This window comes from Oncorhynchus gorbuscha, linkage group LG10 (genome assembly GCF_021184085.1).
Source record: "Oncorhynchus gorbuscha isolate QuinsamMale2020 ecotype Even-year linkage group LG10, OgorEven_v1.0, whole genome shotgun sequence".
Lineage (NCBI taxonomy): Eukaryota > Metazoa > Chordata > Actinopteri > Salmoniformes > Salmonidae > Oncorhynchus > Oncorhynchus gorbuscha.
In genome coordinates this window covers 69,786,265-69,796,943 of record NC_060182.1, presented here as the reverse complement: position 1 = coordinate 69,796,943, position 10,679 = coordinate 69,786,265, and positions in this window count along the sequence as shown.

Genomic DNA, 10,679 nt, shown 5'->3' with positions numbered 1-10,679 from the left:
AGTTTACAGTCTAACCAGACACTTAGGTATTTGTAATTGTCCACATATTCTAAGTCAGAACCATCCAGAGTAGTGATGCTGGACGGGCAGGCAGGTGCGGGCAGCAATCGGTTGAAGAGCAGGCACTTCGTTTTACTTGCATTTAAGAGCAGTTGGAGGCCATGGAAGGAGAGCTGTATGGCATTGAAGCTCATCTGGAGGTTAGTTAACACAGTGTCCAAAAAAGGGCCAGAAGTATACAGAATGGTGTCGTCTGCGTAGAGGTGGATCAGAGAATCACGAGCAGCAAGAGCTCTGTAGACAGAGAAAAGAGTCGGCCCGAGAACTGAACCCTGTGGCACCCCCATAGAGACTGCCGGAGGTCCGGACAACAGACCCTCCGATTTGACACACTGAACTTTGTCTGAGAAGTAGTTGGTGAAACAAGCGAGGCAGTCATTTGAGAAACCAAGGCTGTTGAGTCTGCCAATAAAAGAGACCTCCCCAGCCACCTCATAAATTGGCTGGGGAGGTAGGAGCTCGTGGTTGTTTCCAGGTCAAGGCTTTAGTAGTTTATTTTCCATAGAAAAACAGACACATTTTTTGTTGTGTGCAGTGTCTCTATGTCTGCCTCTCCTCTGTCAGATGCATTGGGTGAAGCATTAACCTGCTGAAGGGGACTTTATGAGGGAAACATGAGGCTGCGTTTAGAAGCATGTGGCCTCATGAGCTGTCTGATGAGCTGCGTCTGTCACAGAGTCACCTTGTGTTTAGATGAGCGAGGCGATGGGGTAGAACCGGACATGTCTACCTACGATGGACACAAATGCTTTTGGAAAAAAGTATATTATAGCTCAGAGGCAGAGGGAACAGGTTCTCTCTCTCTCTCGATCGATTTAATCAGTTCACAATAGAAAGCCCATTGCAGTAACACTTTGAAACACACTGAACACACATGGCAATATTGGTCCATTCATCCACTTATCCATAATGTACTGTTGACTAGTCCAATCTTTGCCATCTGGGTATAGCTGGACACTGTCTTATTTGTGAATATGTATAGTGTTTACCATGGCCTCCGTTCTATTGCCTAGTCTATATTTAGGTCCTCTGTCACCAAATGGCTGATACAATATTTGTCAACCATAGGTTTATGGTCCTATTCTATTTCATAGTCTTCAAGGTAGAAAAAGGGCGTTTCAGTGGAACAGTTGTCATGTTTGTCATTTATTATCATGTCTTGTCCCTGTGCTCCCCATGCTATTCGTTTCCCTCTGCTGGTCTTATTTGGTTCTTTCCCTCCTATCCCTCTCTCTCCCCCTCCCTCTCTCACTCTCTCGCTCTCTCTTCTCTCTATCGTTCCGTTCCTGCTCCCAGCTGTTCCTATTCCCCTAATCATCATTTAGTCTTCCCACACCTGTTCCCGATCCTTTCCCCTGATTAGAGTCCCTATTTATTCCTTTGTGATCCGTTCCTGTGCCGTCGGTTCCTTGTATTGTATTCACCATGCTGTGATTGCGTTTCGCCCTGTCCTGTCGTGTTTTTGCCGTGATTGTGTATCACCCTGTCCTGTCGTGTTTTGTGCCTTCATCAGACGCTGCGTGTGAGCAGGTGTCTCAGTCGACTACGGCCTGCGCCTACCCGAAGCGACCTGCAGTCTGTGGCCGCTTCTCCAGTTGTTTTCCCCTCTACAATCTAGAGGATTTCTGTTATTCCGTTTTGAACATTAATAAACTCTGTTTCTGTTAAGTCGCGTTTGGGTCCTCTTTCACCTGCATGACAGAAGGAACCGACCAAGGAATGGACCCAGCGACTTCAGACGCTCGTTACACTGCCGTCGAGATCCAAGGAGCCATGCTCGGCAGACACGAGCAGGAATTGTCCGCTGCTCGCCATGCCGTGGAGAACCTGGCCGCTCAGGTTTCCGACCTCTCTGGACAGTTCCAGAGTCTACGTCTCGTGCCACCTGTTACTTCCTGGCCTGCCGAGCCTCCAGAACCTAGGGTTAATAACCCACCTTGCTACTCCGGGCAGCCCACTGAGTGCCGCTCCTTTCTCACGCAGTGTGAGATTGTGTTCTCTCTCAACCCAACACATACTCTAGAGAGAGAGCTCGGGTTGCTTACGTCATTTCACTCCTTACTGGCCGGGCTCGAGAATGGGGCACAGCTATCTGGGAGGCAAGGGCTGATTGCTCTATCAAATTCCAGAACTTTAAAGAGGAGATGATTCGGGTTTTTGACCGTTCAGTTTTTGGTGGGGAGGCTTCTAGGGCCCTGGCTTCCTTATGCCAAGGTGAACGGTCCATAACGGATTATTCCATTGAGTTTCGCACTCTTGCTGCCTCTAGTGAGTGGAACGAGCCGGCGCTGCTCGCTCGTTTTCTGGAGGGACTCCACGCAGTGGTTAAGGATGAGATTCTCTCCCGGGAGGTTCCTTCAGATGTGGACTCTTTGATTGCTCTCGCCATCCGCATAGAACGACGGGTAGATCTTCGTCACCGGGCTCGTGGAAGAGAGCTCGCATCAACGGTGTTTCCCTGCTCCGCATCGCAACCATCTCCCTCCTCTGGCTTTGAGACTGAGCCCATGCAGCTGGGAGGGATTCGCATCTCGAATAAGGAGAGGGAACGGAGGATCACCAACCGCCTGTGCCTCTATTGCGGAGTTGCTGGACATTTTGTTAATTCATGTCCAGTAAGAGGCCAGAGCCCATCAGTAAGCGGAGGGCTACTGGTGAGCGCTACTACTCAGTCCTCTTCATCTAGATCTTGTACTACTATGTCGGTCCATCTACGCTGGACCGGTTCGGGTGCTACATGCAGTGCCTTGATTGACTCTGGGGCTGAGGGTTGTTTCATGGACGAAGCATGGGTTCGGAAACATAACATTCCTTTCAGACCGTTAGACAAGCCTACGCCCATGTTTGCCTTAGATGGTAGTCATCTTCCCAGTATCAAATTTGAGACACTACCTTTAACTCTCACAGTATCTGGTAACCACAGTGAGACTATTTCTTTTTTGATTTTCCGTTCACCGTTTACACCTGTTGTTTTGGGTCATCCCTGGCTAGTATGTCATAATCCTTCTATTAATTGGTCTAGTAATTCTATCCTATCCTGGAACGTTTCTTGTCATGTGAAGTGTTTAATGTCTGCCATCCCTCCCGTTTCTTCTCTCCCTACTTCTCAGGAGGAACCTGGCGATTTGACAGGAGTGCCGGAGGAATATCATGATCTGCGCACGGTCTTCAGTCGGTCCCGAGCCAACTCCCTTCCTCCTCACCGGTCGTATGATTGTAGTATTGATCTCCTTCCAGGGACCACGCCTCCTCAAGGTAGACTATACTCTCTGTCGGCTCCCGAACGTAAGGCTCTCGAGGATTATTTGTCTGTGTCTCTTGACGCCGGTACCATAGTGCCTTCTTCTTCTCCGGCCGGGGCGGGGTTCTTTTTGTTAAGAAGAAGGACGGTACTCTGCGCCCTGCGTGGATTATCGAGGGCTGAATGACATAACGGTTAAGAATCGTTATCCGCTTCCCCTTATGTCATCAGCCTTCGAGATTCTGCAGGGAGCCAGGTGCTTTACTAAGTTGGACCTTGTTCTTAGCGTAACGCTTACCATCTCGTGCGCATCAGAGAGGGGGACGAGTGGAAAACGGCGTTTAACACTCCGTTAGGGCATTTTGAGTACCGGGTTCTGCCGTTCGGTCTCGCCAATGCGCCAGCTGTTTTTCAGGCATTAGTTAATGATGTTCTGAGAGACATGCTGAACATTTTTGTTTTTGTCTATCTTGAAAGATATCCTGATTTTTTCTCCGTCACTCGAGATTCATGTTCAGCACGTTCGACGTGTTCTACAGCGCCTTTTAGAGAATTGTCTCTACGTAAAGGCTGAGAAGTGCTCTTTTCATGTCTCCTCCGTTACTTTTCTCGGTTCCGTTATTTCCGCTGAAGGCATTCAGATGGATTCCGCTAAGGTCCAAGCTGTCAGTGATTGGCCCGTTCCAAGGTCACGTGTCGAGTTGCAGCGCTTTTAGGTTTCGCTAATTTCTATCGGCGTTTCATTCGTAATTTCGGTCAAGTTGCTGCCCCTCTCACAGCTCTTACTTCTGTCAAGACGTGTTTTAAGTGGTCCGGTTCCGCCCAGGGAGCTTTTGATCTTCTAAAAGAACGTTTTACGTCCGCTCCTATCCTCGTTACTCCTGACGTCACTAGACAATTTATTGTCGAGGTTGACGCTTCAGAGGTAGGCGTGGGAGCCATTCTATCCCAGCGCTTCCAGTCTGACGATAAGGTTCATCCTTGCGCTTATTTTTCTCATCGCCTGTCGCCATCTGAGCGCAACTATGATGTGGGTAACCGTGAACTGCTCGCCATCCGCTTAGCCCTAGGCGAATGGCGACAGTGGTTGGAGGGGGCGACCGTTCCTTTGTCGTTTGGACAGACCATAAGAACCTTGAGTACATCCGTTCTGCCAAACGACTTAATGCCCGTCAAGCTCGTTGGGCGTTGTTTTTCGCTCGTTTCGAGTTTGTGATTTCTTACCGTCCGGGTAGCAAGAACACCAAGCCTGATGCCTTATCCCGTCTGTTTAGTTCTTCTGTGGCTTCTACTGATCTCGAGGGATTCTTCCTTATGGGCGTGTTGTCGGGTTGACAGTCTGGGGAATTGAAAGACAGGTTAAGCAAGCACTCACGCACACTGCGTCGCCGCGCGCTTGTCCTAGTAACCTCCTTTTCGTTCCTGTTTCCACTCGTCTGGCTGTTCTTCAGTGGGCTCACTCTGCCAAGTTAGCTGGTCATCCCGGTGTTCGAGGCACTCTTGCGTCTATTCGCCAGCGCTTTTGGTGGCCGACTCAGGAGCGTGACACGCGCCGTTTCGTGGCTGCGTGTTCAGACTGCGCGCAGAAGAAGTCTGGTAATTTTTTTCTGCTTCTGCTCCTGGTCTTGCTGGGTCTCAGTCTGTTCCCTGCCATCGCATCTCTCCTGTTCTTGTCCCTGCCCTTGCTGTGTCTCAGTCTGTCCCTAGTTCTCATTTTTTTTTAGAGTAGTACCCTAGTTTCCCTTTTTATCGTTTTTCTTACGGTCCTGAGGAGAGGAGTTGGGTTCTTTCTCGGGACGTGCTGGACCGTTTGATCTATGATTTCCTCCGTTGCTGCCAGTGTTCCTCCTCGAGAGCGCCAGGAGGCGCTCGGTGAGTGGGGGGGTACTGTCATGTTTGTCATTTATTATCATGTCTTGTCCCTGTGCTCCCCATGCTATTCGTTTCCCTCTGCTGGTCTTATTTGGTTCTTTCCCTCCTATCCCTCTCTCTCCCCCTCCCTCTCTCACTCTCTCGCTCTCTCTTCTCTCTATCGTTCCGTTCCTGCTCCCAGCTGTTCCTATTCCCCTAATCATCATTTAGTCTTCCCACACCTGTTCCCGATCCTTTCCCCTGATTAGAGTCCCTATTTATTCCTTTGTGATCCGTTCCTGTGCCGTCGGTTCCTTGTATTGTATTCACCATGCTGTGATTGCGTTTCGCCCTGTCCTGTCGTGTTTTTGCCGTGATTGTGTATCACCCTGTCCTGTCGTGTTTTGTGCCTTCATCAGACGCTGCGTGTGAGCAGGTGTCTCAGTCGACTACGGCCTGCGCCTACCCGAAGCGACCTGCAGTCTGTGGCCGCTTCTCCAGTTGTTTTCCCCTCTACAATCTAGAGGATTTCTGTTATTCCGTTTTGAACATTAATAAACTCTGTTTCTGTTAAGTCGCGTTTGGGTCCTCTTTCACCTGCATGACAACAGTCTTTTAGTGTAGGCCCTACATGCTTTACACATTTCTTTCATAGAAAAGTAAAGAATATTTCATTGAAGTTGGGAGGCTTAGGACCTACAGTACGTAGTGTTCGTTTAATAGTGTTACACCTCTCTCACTGAGGCTTTTGACCACCTCTCTTTGATTTACCAGCCAACACTGAAACCCTGGGCTGGAAGGCCTCTCTAATGCCCATTAACCAGCTTTAATCATTTAAACACTTTGGGGTATTAGTCGGCTTAATCCTCTTTGCAGAGGAAGTATGAAACCACTTAATTTGATCTGTTCTTACTTTTGTCAAGAAAGAAGGCGTTTAAGCTGCTTTCCCCAAGGATCATTCTAGGCATTATTTCCTCTGATTAAGTACTCTGACAAAGCACACCAACACCACCTCTGACCACTGAACCCACCCCAGGGATGGATAAAACAATCCACAATAGTGAAAAGCTGCTGCTAGGTTCTGTTTAAAGGCAGGAATCAAGATTTGGGTTTTAAGTCCCGCCCCAGAATTTTGGGCAACCAATCGTAGCATTCCATTTGTAACTTTGAAACACATGAAAGCAGTGAGCACAGTGGGAAAATAAATTTATTCAAAAAAGTAATTGTTTAACTGGCTAAATAATTGAACAGTGCACCAGGGGTACTTGTGAATGTGATTCACAGAATGCAGAGACGGTATTTTTAGAATCCGAAATTATACTTTTGCTACAGCTGGTTAGCCAGCTCTCAGTCTCATTGACCACCAAATGTTGCTAATGCAAGCTAGCTAGCCATGTAATTTAACTTGTTTTCTCAAAATGTCTGTTAGGTAGCTAAGTTAGCCATGTTATTAATGCAACTTCTATCTGCTGTCGACATCAGGATATGATTTGAGGGCACTAGTTTGCTCCAAAACTGGTTGTAGCTTTGACTGCATGCTGACAATGATCAGAGCCTTTCAGTGACTAGCCACACTACAAACATTATTTTAACAGGTTCCCATGAAGAGTTTCCTGATTAGCAAGGGCTAGTCTGTGTTGAAATTAATTGAGTATTAAAAACACAATTTTAGATCATAGTGAGAGGATTTCACCAATGGTTAGAAGAGGGAATTTGGCTTCCCAGGAAAATGTTGTCCAAGGATTGAACAGTAACCAAGGGGGGCTTAGCGAAGCGTCAATTGGGGGGGCTGATTCCTCTGCTAAATACTCAATATTAGCTTATAGCTTATTAGTGGTACAATACATCTGCTACTGCATCATCTAGTCTAGAAACACCCTCAACTCATCTTCAAATACTTTTCTTCTGCTGCTCACTGTGAACATCAGAACGTCTGAGAATTTCATCCACAGGAGTAGAGGTCAGTCAGCCATGAGAGGAGGTGGTGATCACACTCATGCCCCAGCTGCCCCTGCTGCAAGTCCGCAGACGTTTGACAAATGAGAAGGCATTTTTTTGGCAGGAACAAATGAGATCTCTCTTTCCAGAACTGGAGGCACAAATATAATCACGCCCCCTAAAAAACACTTTCTGGTGTAGACTATGTCATGGCCAAGTGCATCCTCAGATAGAGGACCAGGAAGTGTTCTTTGTTTTCTGTCCAGACATGAGCAGTGGAGGTAGTGGGCAGATGGTTATTAGAGGAGGTGATGAATCAGTAAGGATCATGGGTTGTCCAATAAATAACACATCTAGCTGTTTTATGGCCAAAGACTTAATCTTCCTCTCGCAGACAGTGGCAATTTTTGTAATTGAGCAAGAAATCTTTTTTGGCCGTCGGAGCTGACAAACTCCTCACTAATATACAATTGGTTTGTTTATCATCAACATAAAACTCCTCCTTGTTTCTTATTTGGATGCATTTCTAAATGAAGGATAAACCTTTTCTAACTTGTTATGGTGTGATAGTAAAGCCAACCTGTCTGTGATGGAGCTGCTATATGAAGCATTTAGATATATGGATTAGGGGCCTTATGAACATTGCAGGGAAATGAGTGTGACTCTCCAGCTGTCATAATATGAATGTACAAGTCAAAGAATGCCCACATTTATGAGAAGTAATTTAAATTAGAGTCTGAAAGTTGCACACTCTTCAAGGTCTTCTCTGAAAATGAAATGAAGCATTTAAGGTAGATTTGGATGTGGGCCCAGGCAAGCACTTGAAAAGCACTTTTAAGTGATAATGCTCGAGAAGCCGTTGTTTGGAGGTTAGTATATCCAATATATCCTCCAAACACCGGCTTCACTTTTATGCAACGGGTTACCAACATATTCAAATAATGATTGACATATTTTCCTATTTTTATTATTAATTTATTCATACTATTCCATCCTTGCACGAGTTGTAGTCTCGACACAAATCCGAGGTCACTACCCAAGCCAGTTGGTCATTTGTTCTATCGGTTCGGTTGCCAGAGATGCGACCAAGTTGTTAAGTCTTTTTGTTCTGTATCTATGGATAGTCGTTCTTTCTGAATGTTCCACTGCCATACTGGCTGGCAATGTTCTTATCCCTTGCTTGCTAGCTAGCCAACTACGGCTAACTTACAGTCACGTCAAACAGTGCTGCCAGAATAACAGAAAAGTAGCTGCATTTGCATTTGTTTAAGCTGTTATCTAGTGACATTTATTTGGACACATTCATAACAATGAGCTAATGATGCAATTTCACCTGGCATAGAAAATGTGCTCTCTCAGGACACTGTTGTTCACAGCTAACCCAATGACTTCAAACTGAAGCTGGAAAGACCGTAAACTAGCTGCATTTTGTTTAGTTTGACCTGTTTTCTGTTGATATTTCTATGTATATATCCATAAAAATTATGGCAGCTGATTCATGATTTCGACTGGCTGAGAAAAGCTGTATGCCTGTCTGTCTCATCCTGACTCCCAACACGTTCAATACTATGAGACAGCTGGAGATTGAATTTAAATATTGAAACAATGTTGTAAATGTAGGAGAGACAGACAGCAAGGTTTATACAAATGTCAACTGTTGAAACCAAATGCTAGTCTAAAAGAAATGGAAGATAATGTATAGATGCTTTTTTTTAGTGGAGTTCAAGTTTATAAATTGCCAGGCTGGGCTGATGAGACAGTGGATTGCGCAGTGAGATGGAACAGAGTAAATAGGCATTTTAACGGCATAGATTTAGCCGGATGTAACTTATGGAATAGACACCGGCTGGAATGTGGTTTTAACAAATCAGCATCCAGGATTAGACCCACCTGTTGTATAAACGGGATATAATGTATGGGGTGCAGAGAAGCAGAGGCCTTTGGCAATATATTTATCCCCTACACAAATCTATTAAGTGTCCTGCAAGTTGAAAGCACTCAGATGCGAGGAGGAATGTTGAAGTTTGTTATCCTGGATTTCAGAGAGGAGGACTGTTCACTAGCTCCTCTCATACAGTACCCGAAGCACATCCATATTGAAAGATGAGTCCAGACTAAAAACCGCTAAGTATGCATCAAGGAATAAATCCTCAGCCTGAAACTAATCTGAGTTCATTGAGGAAACACTCTTCATTTAGGTTTTTATGGACTTTGCGGAATTATTAGTCCAGTAAATGTAATAATGCCGTTGTACAGTATAAGTCCTGCCCTGGAGAATAGGATGGCCACATATTAATTATATCCTCTGTAGTGAGAGTTGAATAGTTTAATTAAAGGTGTGCCAGTGAGAATTTATTTAGACGGCTGAGCTTTTCGGCATGAAAATTGTAGGGCCTATGGATCATCAGCATGATAAATTCCTCTAACTGCAGTAGCTAATGTCTTGCCAGCAAAGCACTGGAAACCTCTTGGGAAATATGAATAACAATAACACCAATTCAGGTAAAATGTTGTCACTTCATCATTAATCATGAACTAATTCTCATTAATCTATCTATCTATCTGACTTGTAACTATAGCATTTTATTCCATCTAATAAAACACTTATTGGAGTATGTGAATATGTTAATGAAAGCAACTAAAGCCAGGTGTTTGACAGGGCTGTGCACTCTCTCAGTCCAGGTTTAACATCTGGATGATCCAAACTAAATCCTGATAGAATATTTCCACAGTGTGTATTCTCCTGACTGGGTCTGGTGAGTCAGACAGACAGACGGGACCAACTATGTCCCCTTCGCTGCCACCTGGATCTTGGTTTTATTCACACACATACTCATCAGCCTCAATAAAATGGGGAATTGAAGGTGATCAGCCTTGTCAGAGCTGCTCCTCTGGATGCAACATATTGTCATGCGTAATTCTGTGTGAGATGGCTCTCAAAATATATTTGTCACACACTGGACAATGGACTAAACTTATTGCACTGGAAAACATTTTTAGTATAAAAGGTTGACCTTTTGAAAGAGGGTGTATAGAAGTCATTTAAGATTAGGGAAAGCTGAATTTAGTGTAGAGTATTATTTGAGGTCCAATGGGTTATGGCTTTCTCTAATCAGATTGGTGCACAAGAGCCCAGGTACATTGAAAAGGCTGGCTTGTCGTCAGAAAGGATTACTGGTGGCCGTAGAATAGCTGGGATGGGTCATAAATAAGTAAGCGTTTGGGGGGGCACTCTGGATCAGGCACATAGAGAAACTCTCTGCAAGGGTGACTCATCACCCTGTCTGTTTGAATCATGTCAACTATCTGGTTCTCTGCTGTCACTGTGTTCACCTGCCTACCTGCCCACCACATTCCTCTCTCTCTGCCTGTGGGGTCTGCATCAGTCCCTGTCCACCTTGGTGCTGGGTCTAGGGCATATTGTTCAGACACCGTCTAACCCACTCACTCTCCTGGGAACTGAGTCCAAGACACATCATGTTTTTCATAGTCTAAGCACTGCTGGTAGTTAAGCTATGCTACTAGTAAAAACAAATTAAAGAGAGGGCCTTTTGGTGATCAAGTTCCTAAATGTTCAAGATAATATTTT